Source organism: Neoarius graeffei, chromosome 6 (genome assembly GCF_027579695.1).
Source record: "Neoarius graeffei isolate fNeoGra1 chromosome 6, fNeoGra1.pri, whole genome shotgun sequence".
Taxonomy (NCBI): domain Eukaryota; kingdom Metazoa; phylum Chordata; class Actinopteri; order Siluriformes; family Ariidae; genus Neoarius; species Neoarius graeffei.
In genome coordinates this window covers 61069890-61097850 of record NC_083574.1, presented here as the reverse complement: position 1 = coordinate 61097850, position 27961 = coordinate 61069890, and the positions used below count along the sequence as shown (strand labels likewise).

At 40.7% G+C, this 27961-nt stretch overlaps 1 protein-coding gene across 2 annotated transcripts in view; it reads right to left on the bottom strand.

Annotated features, from left to right (window-relative positions):
- gnao1a (guanine nucleotide binding protein (G protein), alpha activating activity polypeptide O, a) overlaps positions 1–27961 on the bottom strand; it is a 189594-nt gene that overhangs the window by 36148 nt on the left and 125485 nt on the right. The window lies entirely within an intron of this gene.

Below are 27961 nucleotides of genomic sequence, written 5' to 3'. Positions count from 1 at the left end.
CTGGTGGGAAAAAGACGTACTTAAACTGTGACCGAGCAATATTTCCATGGTCTGCGGAACGACCTTCGGTTATAGAATATTATAACAATTGACACTGTTCATCGTCTGAAACTAGTGATAGTCCAAAGCCTGTAAAACAAAGAAGCGTTCTTCGGCCTTTGCCTCTCAACGTACCAAAGCACTCGACGGCCGAATGAGTCTGTCGAACTGGTAAAACTCCCAAACCACGAAGGGTATGTATAATGGTCAGTGTACCTCACTAGTGGCGTTTATTGAAGAAAATGCATTTATACTAAACAGGACACGGCAGATCAGCGGGTTTCCAAAGTTTTTTTTTTTTTGCAATATTTCCTGATATCAAGTTTTATTTAACTAAATCACTCATTTATAAATGTTTTGATGTTGTTCATCTGGGCCCGGGATCATAAGCAATCGTAGACTTAAGTCAACAGTTGATTTTTCATAATAGTTTCCCTGTAACTTTCATTGAGCTGGATCAAGATTAAGTACAAGGCTAAGATTTCATTAAGACAACGCTTCTTAGAAAATGGTAAGGAATAACTGAAGATTAAAAGAAACAAATTTAGACTCGTGTCTAAGATTGCTTCGCAATCCAATATACGTCCTCAGAAATAAGACATTCTGAGATTTGATGTTGTTGTAGTACAGTATGGTAGACTTGGTCTAGACTCTTACCTTCTCACCAAGCTTTTTTTGATTTCCGATTTTCCTGCTGTAAACCTTCGACATGTTATCCACCTCTTTAAATGACCAATTTCATTGTCTTCCACGACAGAGCACGGCAAAATCGCTCCTCACGTAAAATTAATCTGACATCCGTCATATTGCTCAACTACTGACCCCGGCAATCCCCCACAATGCACTGCGGTAAACAAGTGATGACGCAGTTATGCTTGGAGGCTAATATCTTCTTCCACCCCCCAGAGCTGACAAATGCAACAGTGCTGAAGTTCAAAATTGTAGCAACATGAAATCAGGAATCTCATCTCATTCTCATCTCATTATCTCTAGCCGCTTTATCCTGTTCTACAGGGGCGCAGGCAAGCTGGAGCCTATCCCAACTGACTACAGGTGAAAGGCGGGGTACACCCTGGACAAGTCGCCAGGTCATCGCAGGGCTGACACACAGACAACCATTCACACTCACATTCACACCTACGGTCAATTTAGAGTCACCAGTTAACCTAACCTGCATGTCTTTGGACTGTGGGGGAAACCGGAGCACCCAGAGGAAACCCACGCGGACACGGGGAGAACATGCAAACTCCGCACAGAAAGGCCCTCGCCGGCCACGGGGCTTGAACCCGGACCTTCTTGCTGTGAGGCGACAGCGCTAACCACTACACCACCGTGCCGCCCGAAATCAGGAATAATATATGAATTAATCACTCATTTCTGCAGTATTTACAAAATAAAGTGACTCATTTTATAGTAAGAGAAGGACGTCAGGATCAAAATACACAGTGTTAGAACAAGAGTTATAGGAAGCATCATACGATACGACAATATTATCCCTACATGATATTACACTGCTCCAATATCAAGCGAGTTCGACTTCCAACCTTGGAGTACGCTAGTATGGGTTATCACTGAAAAATACACCAAAAGAGCTTTTTCTCCCCAATAAATCAGGAAATGAGCCACATATACATCTGGAATGATCTGTGTAGTTGTTTTAAACTCTCCAACATTAACCCACACTTCCTAGCAGCTTGTGCCCCCTTCCCACAATCTCATGTGCTCTCGACATTTACGGAGCCCCCACTGTCGGCAAAGATAAAGTCGAGAATGTTTTGAGATCATTAAGGTGAAATAAAATCTATCATTGCACGTTCACATGAGCCAACATTAGAAACTATATACAGTATGTAACATTAACTATATCTATAGGCGATGCCGGCGGCACGGTGGTGTAGTGGTTAGCGCTGTCGCCTCACAGCAAGAAGGTCCTGGGGTCGAGCCCCGTGGCCGGCGAGGGCCTTTCTGTGCGGAGTTTGCATGTTCTCCCCGTGTCCGCGTGGGTTTCCTCCGGGTGCTCCGGTTTCCCCCACAGTCCAAAGACATGCAGGTTAGGTTAACTGGTGACTCTAAATTGACCGTAGGTGTGAATATGAGTGTGAATGGTTGTCTGTGTCTATGTGTCAGCCCTGTGATGACCTGGCGACTTGTCCAGGGTGTACCCCGCCTTTCGCCCGTAGTCAGCTGGGATAGGCTCCAGCTCGCCCGCGACCCTGTAGAAGGATAAAGCGGCTAGAGATAATGAATGAATGAATGAATATAGGCGATGCCACTGAAAATGCGACTGTGATTAAAACAGGCTTTTTAAACATTCATTATAAAAATACAGGATTTGAAATGAAATGAGTCTGAAACATCAGGATGTTTTCTTTTAACCTGATTTCACATTTGCAATTCAGAAAATGAACCAAATATAATGTGATTAAAAAGTTATGAGGCAACGATTAAGGCTGGAGTTTCTGTTCATACCTTTTCGTCTGACTCAATTTGTATGAAATCGAACAAAAAGCAAAAATACGAGTCACAAATTTTTCATGAACTCTAGCTCTTTGTGTTCAATAAAGTAAATAATATATGAAGAAAAAATATGAAAATATAATCGCGGTATAGAATTGAACTGATATTTTAAATATAGAAAGTTAAAAACTTGAAATGCCCCAAAGAAAAATTGCGGGTTAGGTAAGCAAAGAAAATATTTCAAATCGTATGACCTGACATTTTTAACAAGACATGGTCATCACTATCCCCCGCCACGAGCATTTTATGAAGACCTCTTAACATTTATGCTCTTATAAGCCCATTGCTTTAATACTGACTTATTATGTCAAACAGTGGTGCTTGAAAGTTTGTGAACCCTTTAGAATTTTCTATTTTTCTGCATAAATATGACTTAACACATTATCAGATTTTCACACAAGTCCTAAAAGTAGATAAAGAGAACCCAGTTAAACAAATGAGACAAAAATATTATACTTGGTCATTTATTTATTGAGGAAAATGATCCAATATTACATATCTGTGAGTGGCAAAAGTATGTGAACCTTTGCTTTCCGTATCTGGTGTGACCCCCTTGTGCAGCAATAACTGCAACTAAATGTTTCCGGTAACTGTTGATCAGTCCTGCACACCGGCTTGGAGGAATTTTAGCCCATTCCTCCATACAGAACAGCTTCAACTCTGGGATGTTGGTGGGTTTTCTCACATGAACTGCTCGCTTCAGGTCCTTCCACAACATTTCGATTGGATTAAGGTCAGGACTTTGACTTGGCCATTCCAAAACATTAACTTTATTCTTCTTTAACCATTCTTTGGTAGAACGACTTGTGTGCTTAGGGTCGTTGTCTTGCTGCATGACCCACCTTCTCTTGAGATTCAGTTCATGGACAGATGTCCTGACATTTACCTTTAGAATTCACTGGTATAATTCAGAATTCATTGTTCCATCAATGGTGACAAGCCATCCTAGCCCAGATGCAGCAAAACAGGCCCAAACCATGGTGATACCACCACCATGTTTCACAGATGGGATAAGGTTCTTATGCTGGACGTTTTCCCAATAGCCTTCTGGCTTGTCCACGTGATCTATAGCAAACTGCAGACGAGCAGCAATGTTCTTTTTGGAGAACAGTGGCTTTCTCCTTGCAACCCTGCCATGCACACCATTGTTGTTCAGTGTTCTCCTGATGGTGGACTCATGAACATGAACATTAGCCAATGTGAGAGAGGCCTTCAGTTGCTTAGAAGTTACCCTGGGGTCCTTTGTGACCTCGCTGACTATTACACGCCTTGCTCTTGGAGTGATCTTTGTTGGTCGACCACTCCTGGGGAGAGTAATGATGGTCTTGAATTTCCTCCATTTGTACACAATCTGTCTGACTGTGGATTGGTGGAGTCCAAACTCTTTAGAGATGGTTTTGTAACCTTTTCCATCCTGATGAGCATCAACAACGCTTTTTCTGAGGTCCTCAGAAATCTCTTTTGTTCGTGCCATGATACACTTCCACAAACATGTGTTGTGAAGATCAGACTTTGATAGATCCCTGTTCTTTAAATAAAACAGGGTGCCCACTCACACCTGACTGTCATCCCATTGATTGAAAACACCTGACTCTAATTTCACCTTCAAATTAACTGCTAATCCTTGAGGTTCACATACTTTTGCCACTCAGAGATATGTAATATTCGATCGTTTTCCTTAATAAATAAATGACCAAGTATAATATTTTTGTCTCATTTGTTTAACTGGGTTCTCTTTATCTACTTTTAGGACTTGTGTGAGAATCTCATGATGTTTTAGGTCATATTTATGCAGAAATATAGAAAATTCTAAAGGGTACACAAACTTTTAAGCACCACTGTAAGTGCTATGACACCTTCATAAAATGCTACCCAGCTTTTTTCAGCAGTACGAGCATGCAAAGTTTTGTTGATGTAGTTTATGTAGTTTTTGAGAAAACTTGTCCAGATCAAAATGGACGAACTCCATTCCTATATCCCCCTGCGCACTTCGCGTTGGGGGATAACAAGTACTTGGAAGGCCTAAAGTATTTTCCCCTCTTATATTCTGGTTAAGTTTATATCCGAAATCAATATTCAACCTGAGGAACAAATTACAATTCCTGAAAAAAAGTCCATCTCTTTGGCTGCATGTCTGGTATCTCACTCACTCACTCACTGAGAAAGGTGTTGGAAAATTGAACAGGAAGAAATTTGCAAGCCTAGCATTCCCATCAGCAGTAACGCTGAACAAACATACTGTATATAAATCAAAACATGGACAGTATTCAACAATAATGTACACACACACACACACACACACACACACACACACACACACACACACATTCTCCTCTTTCTCCATGTGTCGGTCTCGTTCTCGGTTTAAAAGCCATGCACTCTTGGGGCAGATGCAGAATTTGGCAGGCATGTGCTAACATTCCACCAGCACGGCCGTCTCAAAATGACACCTCGTCCACCTGCGCTCCACCCTGAAATGCCATGTACATGCAAAGCATAGCTGAACATCACCGATAACTGCTTCTGGGAGTGTGTGTTTGCATCAGGTCATTAATAAATGAGTGATCACTGTTTAATAACACCGTTATGGTAATATGACATGGGGCTGTGTCTAAGCTGCCACAGTTGCAGCTGCACAGTGCCACAGTAGCCCCAGTGCAGCTCATTAGTCTTTGCCCCGAAGACTTCGCCTGCCTAGGTACAAAAAAAAAAAAAAAATGGAAACGCGAGCGGGAAGGAGCAGCAGGCAGAGTGTGAAATGGCTGATGGAGCTTCTTTTCATGCCCGAGGCCTTGAGCTTATGCAGAGAAAAATCTTTTTTTTTTTTTAATAAATGAAAGCTCCCAAACGAGAGCCTTCTACTGAGCAACAGTCATGAGTGCTGCTATGCACTGCAACAACCACAGAGGGAGCTGAACCTGTGACTGGACCAAACTAAAATCATTAATGTTTCATCGGTGAGTTTGTGTCCTATAGGGCTGCATAAGGGCACAGGCTCTTTCATGTCTACCTGAGAACTGCAGTATGAAGTTCGCTCCTATGACAGAAGCTCGACGCCCACAACCACATGGCATTTCACACTGTGAGGATCAGCGCTCATATACGGTACTGTGCAAAAGTCTTAGACACAAAGAAATGCCGTCAAGCAACGATGCCTTCAAAAACAATTCAGGCAAATGTTTTCGACATGAGTAAAATCTACTATGAAGAGCAGTAAACAGTGATAAACTAAATAATATAAGTCAGTATTTGGCATGAAAACTATGCCTTCAAAACTGCATCAGTTGTCTCAGGTACACTTTCTGCAAGGTTCGAAGGAAACTGGCTGCTATGTTGCACTGGGCATTTTCGCAAACCTACAAGTTCTTCACTGTATAAAAAAAAAAAAAAAGTTACGCCAACTTAAAAATTCAAGGCAACTTACTGCACAGGATTTTTGAGGTTATGTGACAACTAAGATTTTTAAGTTTTGAAGAAAGTTGTGCCAACTTATACTTTTGGTCTTCATATTCACACAAACTTAATTTTTTCAGTTTTACGGTACATGATAAGAATTCAACTTTCATCTCATCTCATCTCATTATCTCTAGCCGCTTTATCCTTCTACAGGGTCGCAGGCAAGCTGGAGCCTATCCCAGCTCACTACGGGCGAAAGGCGGGGTACACCCTGGACAAGTCACCAGGTCATCACAGGGCTGACACATAGACACAGACAACCATTCACACTCACATTCACACCTACGGTCAATTTAGAGTCACCAGTTAACCTAACCTGCATGTCTTTGGACTGTGGGGGAAACCGGAGCACCCGGAGGAAACCCACGCGGACACGGGGAGAACATGCAAACTCCACACAGAAAGGCCCTCGCCGGCCCCGGGGCTCGAACCCAGGACCTTCTTGCTGTGAGGCGACAGTGCTAACCACTACACCACCGTGCCGCCAGAATTCAACTTTAAGGCCACTAATCTTTCATCCAAGTAAAAACTTCAAAATTGGAGTTCAATTTTCTTTTTATCCCACAATAAAACAAATAACAATCCAGTTCAAATAGCATGTTTATTTTAACATGATGGTAGCAAAACTGCTATAAAACAGCAGTGGCAGTACTTTTTTGAAGTCACACATTCGCTTATTTTAAGCCTGAAGCTAATTTGACAAACGAAATGTGCAAACAATTCAGTATACTGAATTGTTTGCACATTTCGTTTGTCAAATTAGTTTTTACTTGGATGAAAGATTAGTGGCCTTAAAGTTGAATTCTTATCATGTAAAACTGAAAAAAATTAAGTTCGTGTGAATATGAAGGCTAAGTTATCTGAGACCAAAAGTATAAGTTGGCACAACTTTCTTCAAAACTTAAAAATCTTAGTTGTCACATAAACTCAAAAATCCTGTGCAGTAAGTTGCCTTGAATTTTTAAGTTGGCGTAACTTTTTTTTTTTTTATACAGTGTTCGAGACTTTGTGGCACTTCTGTTTTAGTCAGTAATCCCTGACAGCCAGCATTCTTTTTTGTTTGTTTAAAAAAAAATTATCCATTACATAAGGCTACATTATTTTCTGACACTCGGACATGCAAATATTTTTCTGTAACGTACTTTTTGTTGGAAATGTAATGCTTGGAAATACAGAAGTCAGCTGCACGGTGGTGTAGTGGTTAGCACTGTCGCCTCACAGCAAGAAGGTTCTGGGTTCGAGCCCAGTGGCTGACGGGGGCCTTTCTGTGTGGAGTTTGCATGTTCTCCCCGTGTCTGTGTGGGTTTCCTCCGGGTGCTCCGGTTTCCCCGACAGTCCAAAGACATGCAGGTTAGGCTAAATGGTGGCTCTAAATTAACTGTAGGTGTAAGTGTGAATGGTTGAGAGGAGAAAACCTCTATAACAATCCAGTAGAAGGCAACGGGAAACCACTACTGTAATGTTCCCGAGACACTTTGATGGCTGACGCAGTCAGAGTGGCCACATCACTATAGCGATATGCCAAAATGGAGGTCATGAAATGGACATCTAAGAAACATATGCGTTTAAAAATAAGGGTCCCGAATACTTTTGCATTGTATATTTGTCTTATTGCACATACCAGCATTAATGACATGGAGAGGACTGTTCCACCCAGGCTTATAGTACTTGAGTCCGACTCGTGCCCTAATTTTAAGGACTCGTGACTTGACTTGAGCACTGACGACTCGGACTCATAAATTGGAGATGAGGACTTGGATTTTTTCTTTATTTTTTGTAACATGCCATAATAATCTGGCATAAGATATTTATATCTACATTCATTTTTGTACTAATTTCACGCAAGAGTGTCACACCTGTGCGCCTTATCGTGTGCATCAGATAGACGCTTGGGTGCGCTCCGGACAGCGCACGCGCCAAACGAACTCTCGCGCCGTAAACGACTTGCACCTGCACACGATTAAGACGCAATCAGCGCGCCGATATAAAAACTGTGAAAACGCACTTACTTTGCGAAGTATTGAGTTGCATTGTTGATACATTACCGAGCCTTATTTCCTTGTTTGGTTTCCTGATCCCCGATTTCCTGTTTCTGGTCTACGATAGCCTGTTTGTGTCTCGCTCGACCTACTGCCTGTTTCACCGTTTTACGATTTTGCCTGCCATTCTGGATTGTTTACATGTTTTCACTTGTATTAATAAACACACCTTCAGCACTTACATCCGTCTCCCAACCATCTCTGACAGAATACTTCGCACTCCCTGATAAAGAGAACGCGCATTCGCCTGTTCATACGTCATGTTCAAGAACAAACTAATGTTAATGGTGCTAAAAAAGCCGCCGTCAAATAGTGCGGTTGGAGTCTTGTTCTCGGACTTGACTCGAGGTTTAGTGACTTGACAACAACACTGGCTCCACCTTCTCGGTCCTTTTATTCACTGACCCTTTTCACTTTGCATACTTGTTCCGCTATTTTTTGCAAGGCTTCCTGAAGTTGATGCTATTTAGCATATGGTGGTTTTAATGAATAAGTCTTCCAAAAGCAAATTTCCATTGCAGTGCACTACAAAGACAGCAAGCCCTTTGTTCTGACTGCTGCTATTTTTGACTCCGTATGAGGTATCTGGTCATTCATATTAATCCTTTAACCCATAGTGAACTTCCATGAGTTCTTCGTATGAGTTCTTGTACCTGATATTATGGTGGATAGTGACAAGCTATCACAGCCAGTAGCACATTTTTTGACCCCAGCCTGGCCTGTCACTGAGGGACGCGTCCCTTGTTGACCCGCGTGACGGACGATGCGGTATGATTTACTACATTGAGGCTTTTCCATTGTGCTTTATGTTTTATATCGGGGTATGCTCCCCTAGATCTGCCATGTTTTGTGATAGTAACAGTGGCACCACGAGTAGGACACATGGTCGGTCTTCACAGTTGGAGAGGCTAATGTGATCAGTTCTTGAGGGATCATATTTTACGCTTCACAATGTGCTGGATATGGGGAGACCAGTCTAGGACACCTACATTAGGCCACTAGGAAAGGTACTACTCCTCCAGTGATCCTTAGCCCCCCATGGACAGAGATATTTTTAGTGTGCCACTCAGGACAATTCTATGAAAAACAAAACAAAAAATCCATTTGTCACGCTGATTTGCTATGGGGTCTGTATAAAACACTCACCGGCCACTTTAATAGAAACGCATACACCTGCTCATTCGTCCAGTCACGTGAGAGCATGACCATGCGTAAAATCATGCAGACACAGGTCAAGGGATTCAGTTCATGTTCATGTCAGACATCTGAATGGGAGAAAAACTTGTCTTTCATGATTTAAAATGTGAATCTTTACCTTTCCTTCTGAGGTTAGTGCAAAGACGTCTCAAGGCAAAAGAGAGGCAGTGTATCCCTCAGAAGATGGATTAAAAAGAGCAGCACACAGGTAACATGTACCAGCTGTTTAAACTTGTTATAATAATGTATTATAATTATGATTTTGTCTCATGTTGTGCTTGAATAGTGGTTGCTGAAACTTTATTTAATCCATCTGCACTGCATTGGTTAGGCCTATTTTTACACTTCGCTCTAGATTTTAAGTTGTTTTTCAGGTAGAATTTTCATATATAGGGGGTGGCACGGTGGTGTAGTGGTTAGCGCTGACACCTCACAGCAAGAAGGTTCTGGGTTTGAGCCCAGTGGCCGGCGAGGGCCTTTCTGTGTGGAGTTTGCATGTTCTCCCCATGTCCGCGTGGGTTTCCTCCGGGTGCTCCGGTTTCCCCTACAGTCCAAAGACATGCAGGTTAGGCTAATTGGTGGCTCTAAATTGACTGTAGGTGTGAATGGTTGTTTGTTTCTATGATCTGGTGACTTGTCCAGGGTGTACCCCGCCTCTCTCCCATAGTCAGCTGGGATAGGCTCCAGCTTGCCCACGACCCTGCACAGGATAAGCGGCTACGGATAACGGATGGATGGATTTTCATATAGAAACATTTTTCCCGGCTACAGTGCAAATGGACTTAAAGTATCAACTATTTAAAAGACATGCTCATTGGATTTTCTCTCGTGTGCCATTTTTTGTCACCCTGTTGACTAACATGAGCAATACAATGATCAGATTTAAGCATACAGTCATGTGAAAAAGAAAGTACACCCTCTTTCAGCTCTTTGGGCCATGACAAGACCGGAGTTGCACCGATTTTAGAAGGTTTAACACGTTTATTGATTTCACATACAACAACGAAAAATAGAACAAACATTACAAAATAGAATATGGACATCAGCATTATCAGTAGTGTAGGGTGTGCATGTGTGTAAAATGTAATGAATGCGTGTTGTCAAATGCATAAACTGAAAATAAAGAAACGGCCGCCACATCACCTCATGGGACATCTACTGGAGAGAGGAGAGAGAGTGAGAATAAATCAATCATGGGTATTTATAATCTCAGGGCACCGAGCCCAGGTGCCCCTGATCACCAAACCCAGCCCACAAACCAAAAGTCCCATCAGGAAGCTACTGCCTCAACAGCAGGGGTCGCTACACATGGTTTTACCAATCAAGACATAAAAAAAAAAAAAAAAAAATCATCTGATCCTTACCAGGTCCTAAAATTATGCAAATCTAACCTCAGGTGTAAAGCAACACACAACAGATTCCGCCGTGTTACTATTTATTTAACAAAAATGAAGTGAAAATGCAGAATCCATGTGTGAAAAAGTAAGTACACCCCATGATTCAATAGCTTGTAGAACCACCTTTTGCAGCAATAACTTGAAGCAATCGTTTTCTGTGCGATTTTATCAGTCTCTCACATCGTTATGGAGGAATTTTGTCCCACTCTTCTTTACAACATTGCTTCAGTTCATTCATGTTTGAGGGCATTTGTTTATGCACAGCTCTCTTAAGGTCCCGCCACAGCATTTCATTTGGGTTGAGGTCTGGACTTTGACTTGGCCATTCCAACACCTTGATTTTTTTCTTTTTCAGCCATTTTGCTGTAGATTTGCTGGTGTGCTTGGGATCATTGTCCTGTTGCACGACCCAATTGTGGCCAAGCTTTAGCTGTTGAACAGATGGCCTCACGTTTGCTGCTAGAATACTTTGGTATACAGAGGAGTTAATGGTTGACTCAATGACTGCAAGGTGCCCAGGCCCTGTGGCTGCAAAACAAGCCCAAATCATCACCCCTCCACCACCGTGCTTGATGGTTGGTATGAGGCGTTTGTGCTGATTTGCTGTGTTCAGTTTCATCAATAATGGTGCTGTGCATTATGGCCAAACATTTCCACTTTGGTCTCATCTGTCCAAAGGACACTGTTCCAGAAGGCTTGTGGCTTGTTCAGATGCATCTTTGCAAACCTAAGCCGTGCTGCCATGTTCTTTTTAGATAGAAGAGGCTTTCTTCTGGCAACCCTTCCAAACAAGCCGTACTTGCACAGTCTTTTTCTAACTGTACTGTCATGAAGTTTAACATTTAACATGTTAACTGTAGAGTCCTAGGTGTAGTTCTTGTTTTTTTTTTTTTGCAATTTCTCCGAGCATTGCACGGTCTGACCTTGGAGTAAATTTGCTGGGACATCCACTCCTGGGAAGATCGGCAACTGTCTTGAATGTTTTCCACATATGAATAATCTTTCTCACAGTAGAATGATGGATTTCAAATTGTTTGGAAATGGCCTTATGACCCTTCCCAGACTGATGTGCAGCAACAATAGCTTCTTTAAGATCATTGCTGATGTCTTTCCTCCTTGGCATTGTGTTAACATACACCTGAGTGCTCCAGACCAGCAAACTGCCAAAACTTCTGCTTTTTAAGAGGTGGCCACACTTGCTGATGATCAATTAATCAAATTCATTTGATCAGCAACACCTGGCTGCTAACTGCCTTCATAATTTCTATGGAAGCATTAAGGGTGTAATTAATTTTTCACACACTACTACTGCATTTTTGGCTGTCTTTGGGTTAAACCAGCGAGTGGCCTAGTGGTTAGCGTGTCTGCCTCTCGATCGGGAGATCCCGAGTTCTACTCACGGTCAGGTCATACCAAAGACCATCATAAAAATGATGCCTACTGGCAAGGCATGCTGCAATACAGATGTGAGTGGGGAGTCAAACTCTCATGGTTACAAGAGGACCAGCCCCCCCCACTGTAACCCTAACTATGTAATATAGGTGAGAGGCTGAGGGCTACTAAACAGAGATCGGCACTGCCATGTATGTTACAGGAAGGACTTGGACTTTTGTGTTAAATAAATAATGACAGGGTGAATGCGTTATTGGCCATGTATCTATGTTTGTGTGTATATATATATATATATATATATATATATATATATATATATATATATACACACACACTATCGTTCAAAAGTTTGGGGTCACTTTGAAATTTCCTTATTTTTGAAAGAAAAGCACTGTTCTTTTCAATGAAGATCACTTTAAACTAATTAGCAATGTATAGAGTGTATTTCTGATGTGGTAAATGACTATTCTAGCTGCAAACGTCTGGTTTTTGGTGCAATATCTCCATAGGTGTATAGAGGCCCATTTCCAGCAACTCTCACTCCAGTGTTCTAATGGTACAATGTGTTTGCTCATTGCCTCAGAAGGCTAATGGATGATTAGAAAACCCTTGTACAATCATGTTAGCACAGCTGAAAACAGTTGAGCTCTTTAGAGAAGCTATAAAACTGACCTTCCTTTGAGCAGATTGAGTTTCTGGAGCATCACATTTGTGGGGTCGATTAAATGCTCAAAATGGCCAGAAAAATGGCTTGACTATATTTTCTATTCATTTTACAACTTATGGTGGGAAATAAAAGTGTGACTCTTCATGGAAAACACAAAATTGTCTGGGTGACCCCAAACTTTTGAACGGTAGTGTGTATATATATATATATATATATATATATATATATATATATATATATATATGCATGCATAATTGTATATAATATATATGCATAATTATGATATTATGGATGTCTGTGTACGAATGGAAGTGTATAGTTATAGGTATATGTGTATATGTATGTACTGTATATATGTATGTGTGTATATATGTATAACATAAGTATCTGTATATATGATTTGATTTGGTCGGTATTATACCATGTTGGTACGTTTTCTTTTTTGTTTGTTGCTTTTGTTTTCTTTTGTATATATAGTTTATTATGGCGGAAAGTGACGTCTGATTAGCGGTGGTATAGAGGGTTAGGATTTGATAAGTTATTTACTGTACTTCTTCCTAATCCTTTCCGAACATTATTATGCTACTGCCTTGTGGCTACGCTATTCTGTTTGTTTATGACGATGTTTTAATTATTGCATTTTTTATTTTTATATCTTCTTTACTGTTCGGAATAAAGCAATCAATCAATCAGTCATCTGAGGTTGTATTTGCCTAATTTTAAAGACCTGGTAAGGACCAGATGATTTTTTTATTATGTCCTGACACTTAAAACCTAGACTTGAAAGAGGGTGTGCTTTCTTTTTCACACGACTGTATATATAAGCTGTGTGTTTAACTGGGGAGTCGGTGAGGTATAAACGAGACACTCGTGCATTAATTCTAAATGTTGTCTGTTGGATCACTAACTGTTATCTCTTAATACTCTTGATTACTGTGTGCCTCACCATCATCTGTCACATCATAATCCATCAGGAAAATCATCACTGCCAGATCACGCACACACAAATGCACTTAGCCTGCTCCATGATGTACTTTTGTACTTTCTGGTGCATTTCTGTTTATTTTTTTTGAGTGGTGGGGGGAGGAGGGGTTTCCTTTCAGCTCTTCAGTGAAAAAACACACACTGTGGAGTTCAGGTCAGGTGATTTAGCCTTTCAGCAATGTTACCTTTTTTGGCCCTGAACAACTTTAAAAGTATGTTTCAGGTCATTGACTTTAGGCAAGGCAGAGCAATGAAGATCCTAGCAATTTAGATGCTTCTGTAAAGGTCATGCTGTTTGTATCTGGATTATACGTTTAAACTAATGGCGCAGTTACAATGACACCTACGCATGCCACTGGCTGTGGACCCAAGCTGATGATATTTATCACCCATGTTAAGTCAGCACTCTCTTACGGAGTTTGTAATCCGTGATTACAGCATGGCATGACATAACACTGTTTGCTCGAGTGAGGGATTTTTGGTGGCTTGACAGACGAGTGATGCAAGTCTTCACAACCAGCTACATACAGTATATTCACGTTTAACTCCAAGTGCTTGTGGAACGCAAAGCATCAGTTCCCAATGCCCTTTTAAACAAACATTATTACGCCCCAACAGCTTCTTCGGGTATAACAGACTTTCCAATATCACTGGTATCATGCGAGGTTATTTTTTTATCTGCCTGTGAGAAACCCTGGATGCATTTTAAACATCCTGGCTGAATCTGAACTTGAAGTGTAAACAGCATTAGTGTTACTTTATCAGTCTCGAGGACATGTGCAGTACTGCATGCTGATGGTTTGGGGGTATAGCGGGGATGTGGAGCAGAGGAAGGGCCGGGTGCAGTTCTTATTCTGTGGCCCTTCTCCTTTTAATATGGGAAGCTTGCATGGCTCACCAGTCAGAATGCCTGCCAGTTCTACCCCTCCCCCTCACACATACACACTTCTCTTCTCTCAGCCTCTCTCTGTTCTACCCCCTCCCTCCCTCTCTTGCCTCTTGAGTGCTCTGCCTGGCAACACCTCTCAGCAGCCAGCCTGCTGTCTGCTGCTTCCCATCAGCACACAGAGAGCGAGAGAGAGACAGAGAGAGAGACGTGCACACACTCCTTGTGATCAGAGAAATAACAGATTATTGAATCAGAGCGTACGAGATTAGGAACAGATGAGATTTGGATAGAGGCTGAAATGAGAAAGGACAACACCACAAACAACACTGAAGAATTACAGGAATCAACACAAGGAAGGCCACCAAGTGCCATATATATATATATATATATATATATATATATATATATATATATATATATATATGGCATGGTGGTGTAGTGGTTAGCGCTGTCGCCTCACAGCAAGAAGGTCCGGGTTCGAGCCCCGTGGCCGGCGAGGGCCTTTCTGTGTGGAGTTTGCATGTTCTCCCCGTGTCCACGTGGGTTTCCTCCGGGTGCTCCGGTTTCCCCCACAGTCCAAAGACATGCAGGTTAAGTTAACTGGTGACTCTAAATTGACCGTAGGTGTGAATGTGAGTGTGAATGGTTGTCTGTGTCTATGTGTCAGCCCTGTGATGACCTGGCGACTTGTCCAGGGTGTACCCCGCCTTTCGCCTGTAGTCAGCTGGGATAGGCTCCAGCTTGCCTGCGACCCTGTAGAACAGGATAAAGTGGCTAGAGATAATGAGAAGATTATATATATATATATATATATATATATATATATATATATATATATAATCATCTACATTCATCGACACCTTAACGATCTTTTGGCAGTTGCAAAAGTAGGAAAAAAAAACCCTTCAATATGTAAACTGTGCATGAATAATTACTCAAACTTCCACGGGGGGGGGGGGGGGGGGGGGGGGGGGGAGTTGATTCCTGATTACTTAGCGTATCAGATCACGTGATGCCGTGCCACAATTAATTATCGGCACCTTTGTCCACAGTTATCGACACCGTTCCACAATTATCAACACCCAGATGATTATTTATAATAATAATAATAATAATAATCGGTATGCGGTATGTTAAAACAGTTTTTTTATTTGTTTTACATAGACTTTTATATTTAGTACAAAATAACTTTTATATAAATATATGGATGTCGGTGTTGACGTAAATGAGGAAGTAATTCTAACGTTTGCAAACAAATGAACGGATAATGTTTAACCTGTGCTAGAAAATCTTTTTGTTCCACTTTCTACCCACTTTCTAAGTATTTTCATAGATCACATTTTGTTCATCATTCATCGTTGTTCGTATTAATTTCTAGTTTTGTAGTTTAACAATAAATATCAACAGGCAACTGGCATTGTAACCACATGAAAATCCAGGTCAAAGGTCGCATGTCATTTCTCGAACTAAAATATAAAATGTCTACTAATATCGTAATATGTGGTAGATATTTACAACAAACTGCAAAAAAAAAAAAAAAAAAAAAAATATATATATATATATATATATATATATATATATATATATATATATATATACATATACATATATATTAGTGCTGTCAAGCGATTAAAATATTTAATCACGATTAATGTCGCGACAGTCATGGTTAACTCGCGATTAATCGCAATTTAATCGCACATTTTTGTCACATAAAAAACCATTGTAATTCTCTTATCAGCATAAAAAAGTGAATGGGCTTGCTTTGTACCAATGTTTTTTTTTTTTTTTATTGCAAAGCATAACACGTCTTGACACAGCCACTGCAAAGTGAAACCTAAGCCGAGCACCGGCGCGGGGCTAGCAAGAGAACCATGAGTGAAATGATCTACTGTTTGAGTTAGTCTACAACTAAAGAGAGACAGGTTACACAGTGACGGTAGGCTTGACATGCTTGATTATAATATAAAGTACACTATTATATTAAGTTTAAGTTGTTCGTTGATAAATATTGCATTGAATCTGATCTTTACTGTTTCAGCTCACTTAACACATTTTGTACTTTTACACTTTCTGCCTGTTGATGCGTCGTGCTGTCCAATCAGAGACGGCCGAATTTGCATATTACAGGAAGGATTTCTGGGATAGCATTGAGTTTACAGTTCAGAGGGATCTGGCTCTTTAGACGCTGTCTTCTTAAAACTGAATAAATATTTAAAAAGAGCCAAATGAGCCAGTCTTTTGAACGGCTCTTTTCAAAGAATGGATCACAAAGATGCGGATCCCATCAAAGAGCCATAAATCCCATCTCTACTAGCGCGCCCTGCCCGCGCTGGTTCTTGGGGGGGGGCAGAGGACTCTGGCTGTGCGGGGCGTGGCATTACAGTCTAGCTGCTATCGTTTTTCTAACCAAAGTCTCTGTTCCAAGTTCCTGGCAGTTTCAAAAGCTTATGAAAAACCTACATCATGCCACAGAGCGTTAATCTCGTGATAAAAAAATTATCGCCGTTAAAATTGAGTCAAGTTAACGCGTTAATAACGGGACATTTTTGACAGCACTAATTAATATATATATATATATTTTTTTTTTTTCAAGCATCCAAAGACATGCAGGTTAGGTTAACTGGTGACTCGAATGCTGTGTTCACACTTATACCAGTACGAAAGTGGTATAACTGTATCGATACAAAGTATACCGGTACAGTTTAGTGCATCTGTCCACACTAGTGAGAAATGTTTGCGGTTTTCTTTCACGGTAGTTGAAATGCGCGTGCACGAAATGTTTCTGTGGTTACCGAGTAACTTCCTTCCGAGAATATATGGCATCCGTTATTTCGAGATCTCAAGAAAACAAAACAATTATTCCGTGATCTCGAGAAAACAAAACAATTATTTCATGATCTCAGCTGGATCACTGTATCTCCGTCGGTAGAGACGAAGCCGGGCCAGTCTTCTGCGGAGGTGCCGCAGACTAATTTTGAAATTATCCCTTATTAAAAGACTTAATGCAATCTCTCCCTGTGTCAACCCCTGATCAAAATATTGCCTTATTAGGTGATCGATTATTCCAGACATTCTAATGACCAAAGTTGCGTCTATACAGAATGAGAAATAGCCCCAAAGTCAGCATATCACAAGTCTCTTGGCGCACCTGAACGAACCATTTCTCAGCTGTTTACTTGATATCATGAAATAACTGTTTTGTTTTCTCGAGATCACGGAATAATTGTTTTGTTTTCTCGAGATCTCGAAATAACGGTTTTGTTTTCTCGAGATCTTGAATTAGTTGTGTTGTTTTCTCGAGATCCTGAATTAATTATGTCGTTATCTCGGGATAACAAGGTAAATAAAAAAAAGGATTATATGAAGGGCCTCTCTCGGCTTCCGTACGGATGAAACAACGTGTGTGTGCTTTTTCTTGTCAGTGTACAGTCTGTATTTCTGGTGGTCATTTATTCAGCCGAATCGTATAAAACGCGTGAGGCAGTTGAGAAAGAAACAAACGAATCTCCGTTCTTCACTATTTTATTCAGCGAAGACATCGATTGAGGTGTGTGACTTTGCGCATGCGCATTATATTTGTATCGATACAGAACCGCTTCATCTGTCCACACTACAGCGAAGCGCTACAGTACCGATACTGTACCGGTAGGAAACCCATACATTTGTGGGTTTCGTACCGATACAGTTATACCGCTACAGTACCGGTATAGTTGCTAGTGTGGACAGGTGTTGTGGTACGAAAGTAGTTTCGTATCAGTACAAAATCCCTAGTGTGGACAGGGTATAAATTGACCGTAGGTGTGAATGTGAGTGTGAATGGTTGTCTGTGTCTATGTGTCAGCCCTGTGATGACCTGGCGACTTGTCCAGGGTGTACCCCGCCTTTCGCCCGTAGTCAGCTGGGATAGGCTCCAGCTTGCCTGCGACCCTGTAGAACAGGATAAAGCAGCTAGAGATAATGAGATGAGATATATTTCAAGCATGTATTTTTTTTTATATGCTAGAAATTTAATTCTGGTCAAATTATATTTATTGCAAAAGGATTCCAAATATTCTGTTATGAATCAGAAAAAAAAAATAAAATAAATCACAGCACTTTTATTTGTTTTAAAGTACTTCATCTACTTCAACAATGTTACACAAAGCTTAATCCACAACAGTTGTAAACGTCCCTTAATTCCACAGGGTGTCAATAATGGTGGACACCGGTGAAAGTGATCACTATTATGGACACCTCACGTGACTCTCAAACAGGCGTTTAGATACAAAATGGCGACTGTCAAATGAAAGAGTAAGAAACAATGTAGGTTTTGACAAGGAGATCATGAAATATCGGTGAATTTGAGAATTAAAACATGTCCATGATCTTTCCACCATGCTTACCTGCGATGATAACGTCCGGGTTTTCCTCAAATTGCTGATCGTACTAAAAAAAATTCTGTCTCAGGTAATGAGCTGTCATCAGATGACAAGATCAAAGAGCGAGGGGGGGGTCTTCTGGTTGATTAATTAACCAATAATAACTGTTGTACCTGAAACTCACCTTTGTAAAATTGTTTTTTATTGGTAAATCTGAAAAGGTGTCAATAATTGTAGCCACTGCTCTCTCATACATACATTTTATATATATATATATATACACACACACACACACACACACACACACACACACACACACACACACACACAGTGGTGCTTGAAAGTTTGTGAACCCTTTAGAATTTTCTATATTTCTGCATAAATATGACCTAAAACAATCAGATTTTCACACAAGTCCTAAAAGTCGATAAAGAGAACCCAGTTAAACAAATGAGACAAAAATATTGAACTTAATCATTTATTTATTGAGGAAAATGATCCAATATTACATATCTGTGAGTGGCAAAAGTATGTGAACCTCTAGGATTAGCAGTTAATTTGAAGGTGAAATTAGAGTCCGGTGTTTTCAGTCAATGGGATGACAATCAGGTGTGAGTGGGCACCCTGTTTTATTTAAAGAACAGGGATCTATCAAAGTCTGATCTTCACAACACATGTTTGTGGAAGTGTATCATGACACGAACAAAGATGATTTCTGAGGACCTCAGAAAAAAACGTTGCTGATGCTCATCAGGCTGGAAAAGGTTACAAAACCATCTCTAAAGAGTTTGGACTCCACCAATCCACAGTCAGACAGATTATGTACAAATGGAGGAAATTCAAGACCATTGTTACCCTCCCCAGGAGTGGTCGACCAACAAAGATCACTCCAAGAGCAAGGCGTGTAATAGTCGGCGAGGTCACAAAGGACCCCAGGGTAACTTCTAAGCAACTGAAGGCTTCTCTCACCTTGGCTAATGTTAATGTTCATGAGTCCACCATCAGGAGAACACTGAACAACAATGGTGTGCATGGCAGGGTTGCAAGGAGAAAGCGACTGCTCTCCAAAAAGAACATTGCTGCTCGTCTGCAGTTTGCTAAAGATCACCTGGACAAGCCAGAAGGCTATTGGGAAAATGTTTTGTGGACAGATGAGACCAAAATATAAATTTTTGGTTTAAATGAGAAGCATTATGTTTGGAGAAAGGAAAACACTGCATTCCAGCATAAGAACCTTATCCCATCTGTGAAACATGGTGGTGGTAGTATCATGGTTTGGGCCTGTTTTGCTGCATCTGGGCTAGGATGGCTTGCCATCATTGATGGAGCAATGAATTCTGAATTATGCCAGTGAATTCTAAAGGAAAATGTCAGGACATCTGTCCATGAACTGAATCTCAAGAGAAGGTGGGTCATGCAGCAAGACAACGCCCCTAAGCACACAAGTCGTTCTACCAAAGAATGGTTAAAGAAGAATAAATTTAATGTTTTAGAATGGCCAAGTCAAAGTCCTGACCTTAATCCAATCAAAATGTTGTGGAAGGACCTGAAGCGAGCAGTTCATGTGAGGAAACCCACCAACATCCCAGAGTTGAAGCTGTTCTGTATGGAGGAACGGGCTAAAATTCCTCCAAGCCGGTGTGCAGGACTGATCAACAGTTACCGGAAACGTTTAGTTGCAGTTATTGCTGCACAAGGGGGTCACACCAGATACTGAAAGCAAAGGTTCACATACTTTTGCCACTCACAGATATGTAATATTGGATCATTTTCCTCAATAAATAAATGACCAAGTATAATATTTTTGTCTCATTTGTTTAACTGGGTTCTCTTTATCTACTTTTAGGACTTGTGTGAAAATCTGATGATGTTTTAGGTCATATTTATGCAGAAATATAGAAAATTCTAAAGGTTTCACAAACTTTCAAGCACCACTGTGTGTATATATATATATATATATATATATATATATATATATATATATATATATATATATATATATATATATATATGAGTGTCTCAGTAGCATCAGTATTCTCATTATGTTTTGTGTCAGGAAAGTGGTCTGTAACATACATCTAATACACATTTTTCTGTCACGTTTAAATTTTATTGTGGGAAAAGTAATGCTTGGAATTATAAAAAGTGTTTTTTCCCTGACTCAATAATGGAGAATTTGGTTATTTAAAAAAAAAAAGTACATAAGACTTTTGCACAGTACTAAATACACATGACAAACCACATATTGGCATAATTACAGACTTTCCATATCAGCGAGTCCCAATGATGGACAAACATCACAGAAAGTAAAAGAGTAACAGGGAAGAACATGGGACAAAAAGAGAAGAGTGTAAATGGAAAGTGAAGTACAGAGCTGGAGATGAGCTACCGCTGATAACAATGGAAAGTTACTGTGGAGGATAAACGATAATAGGGCATCAAGCCAGAGACATCTTGTTACAGCTCTCTAGCACATCCTGTGGGAAGCAGGAAACCAGCTCCATGTCCAGGCCATCTACTGATTTTTTTTTTCTCTCCCCAACTGTATTTCAAAGTACTTGGTGCTTTTAAATGTGCAGAGATGCAGGGCCTCATAGTGGAGGAAGAGCACACTGGGATCAAATGAAGGTCATTGTTAAACAGTGGCTGTCACAATCATATTGGTCATCCCATGGATGTAATGGAGGTTCAAATCAAGCTCGTCTTCGAGACTACCTCACCACAGCAAATATACAACCTGGACATTGTGACTCAATGGACCAACAGGCGAATTGTATGGATTCACGTCTCTATATGTCCCTTATGACTATTTCTGCTCCTTCCAGACTGTGTGGACACATTATCCATACTCTCAGTTACACATCTACTGTTTATAGCTTCTAGCCACTTACAGATGTCCTTCTTAACACAGAGGCTCAGTCATAAAGTTTGTTCAAGTGAAATTCACTTGAAAATTTCAGTGAAATTCGACATAAATCAGCAGTTTACATTACCTATGGATTCTTGTACAAATACATTTTGTGAGAGAGAAAAAAAAAACCCTGAGGTGGCTGTTCTTTTTAATGCAGCACTCAAGAACCAAAATGGAGGACACATTCGTTTTAACAGTGTGCAAGCGTAAGCGTTTTATATAATAGTTCATGACTTGACTAGGAATTATTTTATCAAAAACGGCAGCATTAGGCAGCATAATAAGGGTTTTTTTTTACTCATGTTTCTGAATGTTAGCTACCAACTCAGGCAGGTGACAAGCGTGGCAAACTCAATGTGTAAACCTTTGCGTATACTCCAGATGTGATCCAATAACCATAAATTAATTGAAGATGATTGCTTTTATGGGTGACGTGGTAGAACTGCTGCCTTAGAGCGCCAAGATCTCCGGTTCAATCATAAGCTTGGGTTACTGTCTCTGGAGTTTTACATCATCTGCCCATGTCTGCATGGGATTCCTCAGAGTTTCCTCCTCCCTCCCAAACACATACATATAGATGGATTGGCTATGATAAATTGTTTTAGGTGTGAATATAGCCTTGCGTTTTGTCCCGTGATGGGCAGGCATGTACTATTCAGGGTGTATTTCCACCACTCATGCAGCGTTCCCAGGACAGGCTCTGAATTCAGCCTGGCCCTGACCTGGATTAAGCAGTTAATGAAGATGGATGAATGCATTAATTGCTTTCACAAAGCTGGCAACACCAGTGACAGTTTAAATTCGAAGTAACAGAAAAATTTCTAAAACCGTACTAAAAAATGATTACTTTTTTTTCCATCCTCTCAGTCTCACACTCATAATGCCTATTTATTAAGGACCAAATTTAACAGCACAAACAATGTTTATAAGACGCAGCTGTTGGCTATGACAGAGATCAGAGCTCATCAGTCCACAGTTTCATTGAGCTAGAACATATTCTCTCAACTCTAAAGCTGTTCCCTCCTCACTATTCCCTACACTGAACACTAGATAACACTTGCAAAAGTATTCATCCCCCTTGATGTTTGTCCTGTTTTGTCGCATTACAAGCTGGAATTAAAATGGATTTTTGGAGGGTTAGCACCATTTGATTTACACAACATGCCTACCACTTTAAAGGCGCAAGTTGTTTTATCGTGACGCAAACAATAAGACGAAGAAACAGAAATCTGGAGTGTACATAGGTATTCACTCACCGAAAGTCAATACTTTGTAGAGCCACCTTTTGCTGCAATTACAGCTGCAAGTCTCTTGGGGTATGTCTCTATTAGCTTAGCACATCTAGCTGCTGGGATTTTTGCCCATTCCTCAAGGCAAAACTGCTCCAACTCCTTCAAGTTAGATGGGTTGCGTTGGTGTACAGCAATCTTCAAGTTATGCCACAGATTCTCAATTGGATTGAGGTCTGGGTTTTGATTCGGCCATTCCAAGGCATTTCAATGTTTCCCTTTAAACCAGTCCAGTGTAGCTTTAGCAGTATGTTTAGGGTCATTGTCCTGCTGGAACGTGAACCTTCATCCCAGTCTCAAACCTCTGGCCGACTCAAACAGGTTTTCCTCCAGAATTGCCCTGTATTTAGTGCCATCCATCTTTCCTTCAGTCCTGACCAGCTTTCCTGTCCTTGCAGATGAAAAACATCCCCACAGCATGATGCTGCCACCACCAAGCTTCACTGTAGGAATGGTGTTCTCAGGGTGTTGGGTTTGTACCACACATGGCATTTCCCATGATGGCCAAAACGTTCAATTTTAGTCTCATTTGACCAGAGAATCTTCTTCCATGTGTTTGGGGAGTCTGCCACATGCCGTTGGACAAACTCCAAACATGTTTTCTTAAGCAATGACTTTTTTTCTGGCCCCTCTCTGTGGAGTGTACGGCTTAAAGTGGTCCTATGGACAGATGCTCCCATCTCTGCTGTGGATCTTTACAGCTCCTTCAGTGTTATCTTTGGTGTCTTTGTTGCATCTCTGATTAATGCCCTCCTTGCCTGGTCTGAGAGTTTTGGTGGGTGGCCTTCTCTTGTCAGGTTTGTAGTGGTGATGTATTCTTTCCATTTTGCTATTTAATGGTGCTCCCTGGGATATTTTTTATAACCCAACCCTGATCTATACTTGTCCACAACTTTGTCTCTGACCTGTTTGAAGTGGATTTCTGTTTCTCATCTCATCTCATTATCTGTAGCCGCTTTATCCTGTTCTGCAGGGTTGCAGGCAAGCTGGAGCCTATCCCAGCTGACTACGGGTGAAAGGCAGGGTACACCCTGGACAAGTCACCAGGTCATCACAGGGCTGACACACAGACACAGACAACCATTCACACTCACATTCACACCTACGGTCAATTTAGAGTCACCAGTTAACCTAACCTGCATGTCTTTGGACTGTGGGAGAAACCGGAGCACCCGGAGGAAACCCATGCGGACACAGGGAGAACATGCAAACTCCGCACAGAAAGGCCCTCACCGGCCACGGGACTCAAACCCAGACCTTCTTGCTGTGAGGCGACAGCGCTAACCACTACACCACCGTGCCGCCCCAGATTTCTGTTTTTCATCTTAATTATTGTTTGTGTCACAATAAAACAACAGTTTTCACTTTTAAAGTGGTAGGCACGAAATGCTGTGACTCGAGTCAGCCGTAGAGTTTGAAATTGAGATATCAGTTCACGGTATATCCAGGATATACCATGACTGACTCACACCATATCCACTTTTTTTTTTTGACGTCACAAGATACATTGCTTAAATCAGTGGTGGAACTATTATATCACGTGAGCCATCCTTGGCCAATCCTTGCATGGGAATTTTTTGATGAGGGATATCATGCACTTTATTCTATCCACATTCACTGGATATGAGCAATCGCATGCTCTGATTGGCTACTCTACTACTAGGCTATCAGCTCATATACCGTGAGTAGAGAAAAACAAAATGGCAGAATGTATTGCTGAACCAACCGAGGACGAAATAAAAACTTGACTTGAAAACAAAGCCCACAAAATAGTAACAAAATGTGGAATGTAAGTATTTGACGGTAAGAACGTATCTTTGTTATATTTTTCAAAAATTATTATTATAATAGCAGTTTTCATAAATTGCTAGTCACCAGTTTGTTTACGTACATTCTAAATGGAAACGATTTTGTCGGACGTTTCGTATAAAGTTTATTTATCGAATGCTCCTTTTATCCAAGTCCAGTGAATGTAGATAGAATAAAACAGTTATTCCACTCAATCTCGTCATACGTGGTTTATAGCCAACTTGGCGCTACGTGCCTTGTTGGCTATCAGCTCATGTATGACTCGATTTCGTGGAATAACTTAAATATGCTGAATAGGGCATAGTTTCAGATCCATCTTAACCTGACCAAACAATTCTTAGAATTTGAATAAAGGAAATTGAATAATCAGCGTTAACAAACCAAGTCATCCAATTAACCACATGAGCTGGTCCTTGTGAGATGTGATTATTGTTCATTCCTCTACCTGATTAAGAAGAAATAAAAAAGAAGCTAGAATAGTTGATTTATCGTGTTACCTTTTCTTAAAAGATCCTATAGATCTCAAGATACGAGTATGATTAAAAGGTGCGTCTCAACAGTGTTAAGATCCTCGAAAGGTACTTATTCGAATGCATTCTGTCGCAGTTATGACCGCAATAATACTCTGCTACTTCGAAGAAGCACGACCCTGTTCGCTGACCAGAATGAAAAGAATGCCAACGATAATGGAAGGCGATCAATATACAGGGTAGCTGTTACCTCTAAAATGGGCTGCATTAAAAAGATGCACTGCCCTATTATGTCCTCATCATTGATTTCGCCCTGTTCTATTTTCACCCTAATAAACAAACAGGAAACAAGTACGAGTCAGATCACTTGACCAATCAGAAACCTGGCTGCAATCTGCAGGTTACCGATTATATATTGCTGGTATGTGATGTTCATCCTCTACAAAAATAATGTAATCGCTCTGTACGGTAGTGCAACCAGGACTAAAGAACCAAAAAAAAAAAAAAAAACACTGCCTTTGGATCAAAAAACTTCAGATGAATTTACCTTCAACAGCTCACTGTTGTGCAAATGAGCAGCAAAAATTGCAGAATTGGATGGTGTTAGTGCTCATAATTTACAAATCACGTCTCGTTTTTTTTTATTGCCGCTAACTACCACTGCAGCACTATGTATCTGTCAAGGACACGCGAGCTGCTGTTTTGCACATAATTACAAATTTTCATAACATTTAATACTGAGTAGTTTACAGCTAACTAACAAAGTGAACACTGATCTCTAATTAGGATCATTTTAGAGCTAGAATCGCAGTGTGAGGGTTGCAGTGTGCATTTAGGTGACTCAGAAATAACCACATACAGCAACGGAGGGGGAAAAATTACACTTATGCTTAAAAAATTATGCTTATTCTTTAAATGTTATGACGACCCCAAAGAAAAATGCTCTCTTTTTTTTGAGGAATCTCAAACATTCTTGGTCTTCTGCCCATTTCCTGCTTATCAGCACAATTTCAAACAGGCATCTTCATGAAGGAGTAATTTGTTTTCCAAATCAGTGTTTCTTAACCACTGGGCCGTGGCCCACTAATGGACTGTGAAGCGCCATCTAGTGGCTGCCGTGATTTTTTTTCAAATTGAAGCTAATTGTTATTCGTAGTAGGGTACAATTGCTGGATTGCATCAGATGTCACATCCTTCTCATTAAGCTACGGTCACACTACGGCCCGCGATGCTTTGCGATGGGTTATCGATGAAAATGAGGCATTTTGGTTGCGATATACACATGAGCTAAAAGTTGTGGTCACACAGCATGCGAACACTTGACTGTTACGCCTTTGTGCACTCGAGTCTGAGCGCTCACTCACGGAGTGTGCTGTGCGCGCGCTCGAGACCTGGTCGTTATGGGAAACACCCGATACTGATTTGAGCTCGATCAGCAGGCACAGATATGGACACTGTTTTCACAGAGGCTTTGCGAAGTATCGTCATTATTGTGGTCACATTTATTTCTAGCCATGTTTATAACACTGTTTAAATACTCTGCTTTGCTTTTGTAAACATCACACCTGCTAATAAACACTTTTCCTGCACTTAGATTCATCTACCGCCGTCTATCTTGTAGCATCCTGATCCCCAGATCTTTAACCCAGCCACATATAAAAAGTTGTACTCCTCCATGCTCTTCCAGGTTTCCATCTGTGTGTCCGTGTAGAACGATGTCTGCAGCACCAGGTAGTTTGAGATGTCGGGGAACTCAACGGATGGATAATTTTCCAACTCGTAGGAAAAATCCTTCTTTGTTAACGTGTAAGGATCTAATCCCATTGAGTGGGTTCTATATCCACTTCTTTTGAGTGTACTTCTTGGTTTGAATAACTTGCTTGTTTGCTGTACACAAACATGGCAATATGTTCTTGTGTTAATTGACCAGACTCCACTTTTGGATCATTAATCCCTTTTGACTGAGAATGCCCTGCATGAAGGGTTTGGCTTCTGGCACATCCATACAGTTTTAAATACAATACCTACAATTAAAAACAGTTTGGTTTTATTGCATTTATTTAATTCCTGGGCTCCCATCTGTAACAGGGAGTGATGTCGCATCCCATTAATACACTTTTCAATAGATGATTAGATTCTAATAGAATAGATGAGCTGAAATAATTGGGGATCTTTTTTAATGGGCCCGACTCGTTACAAGTATGAATAGGTGGTCCTTAAAGCAGAAAAGGTTGAGAACCTGCATTCTAAATAGTGCTTTCCATAAGCACTAGCTTCCAAGGCCTTTAAAGCAAACCAGTGCTCCTGATCAAAACTTACTGCTGACTCCCATCTTTCAGCTCTATTCTGTTCAAGCACTCTGCTCCCCCCAAGCCCACATGCACACTAAATCACTAAAATCTATCTGTTGTTTTGACATTTAACACATGGATCTCTCTCTGTGGAGCTGTTTAATGCCAGACAACTGCACAGATCACAATTAGCCCATACTCTATTAACTGTGCGGAGTGATCCAATTGCCGATAGTGACTCAGGCACAAACTG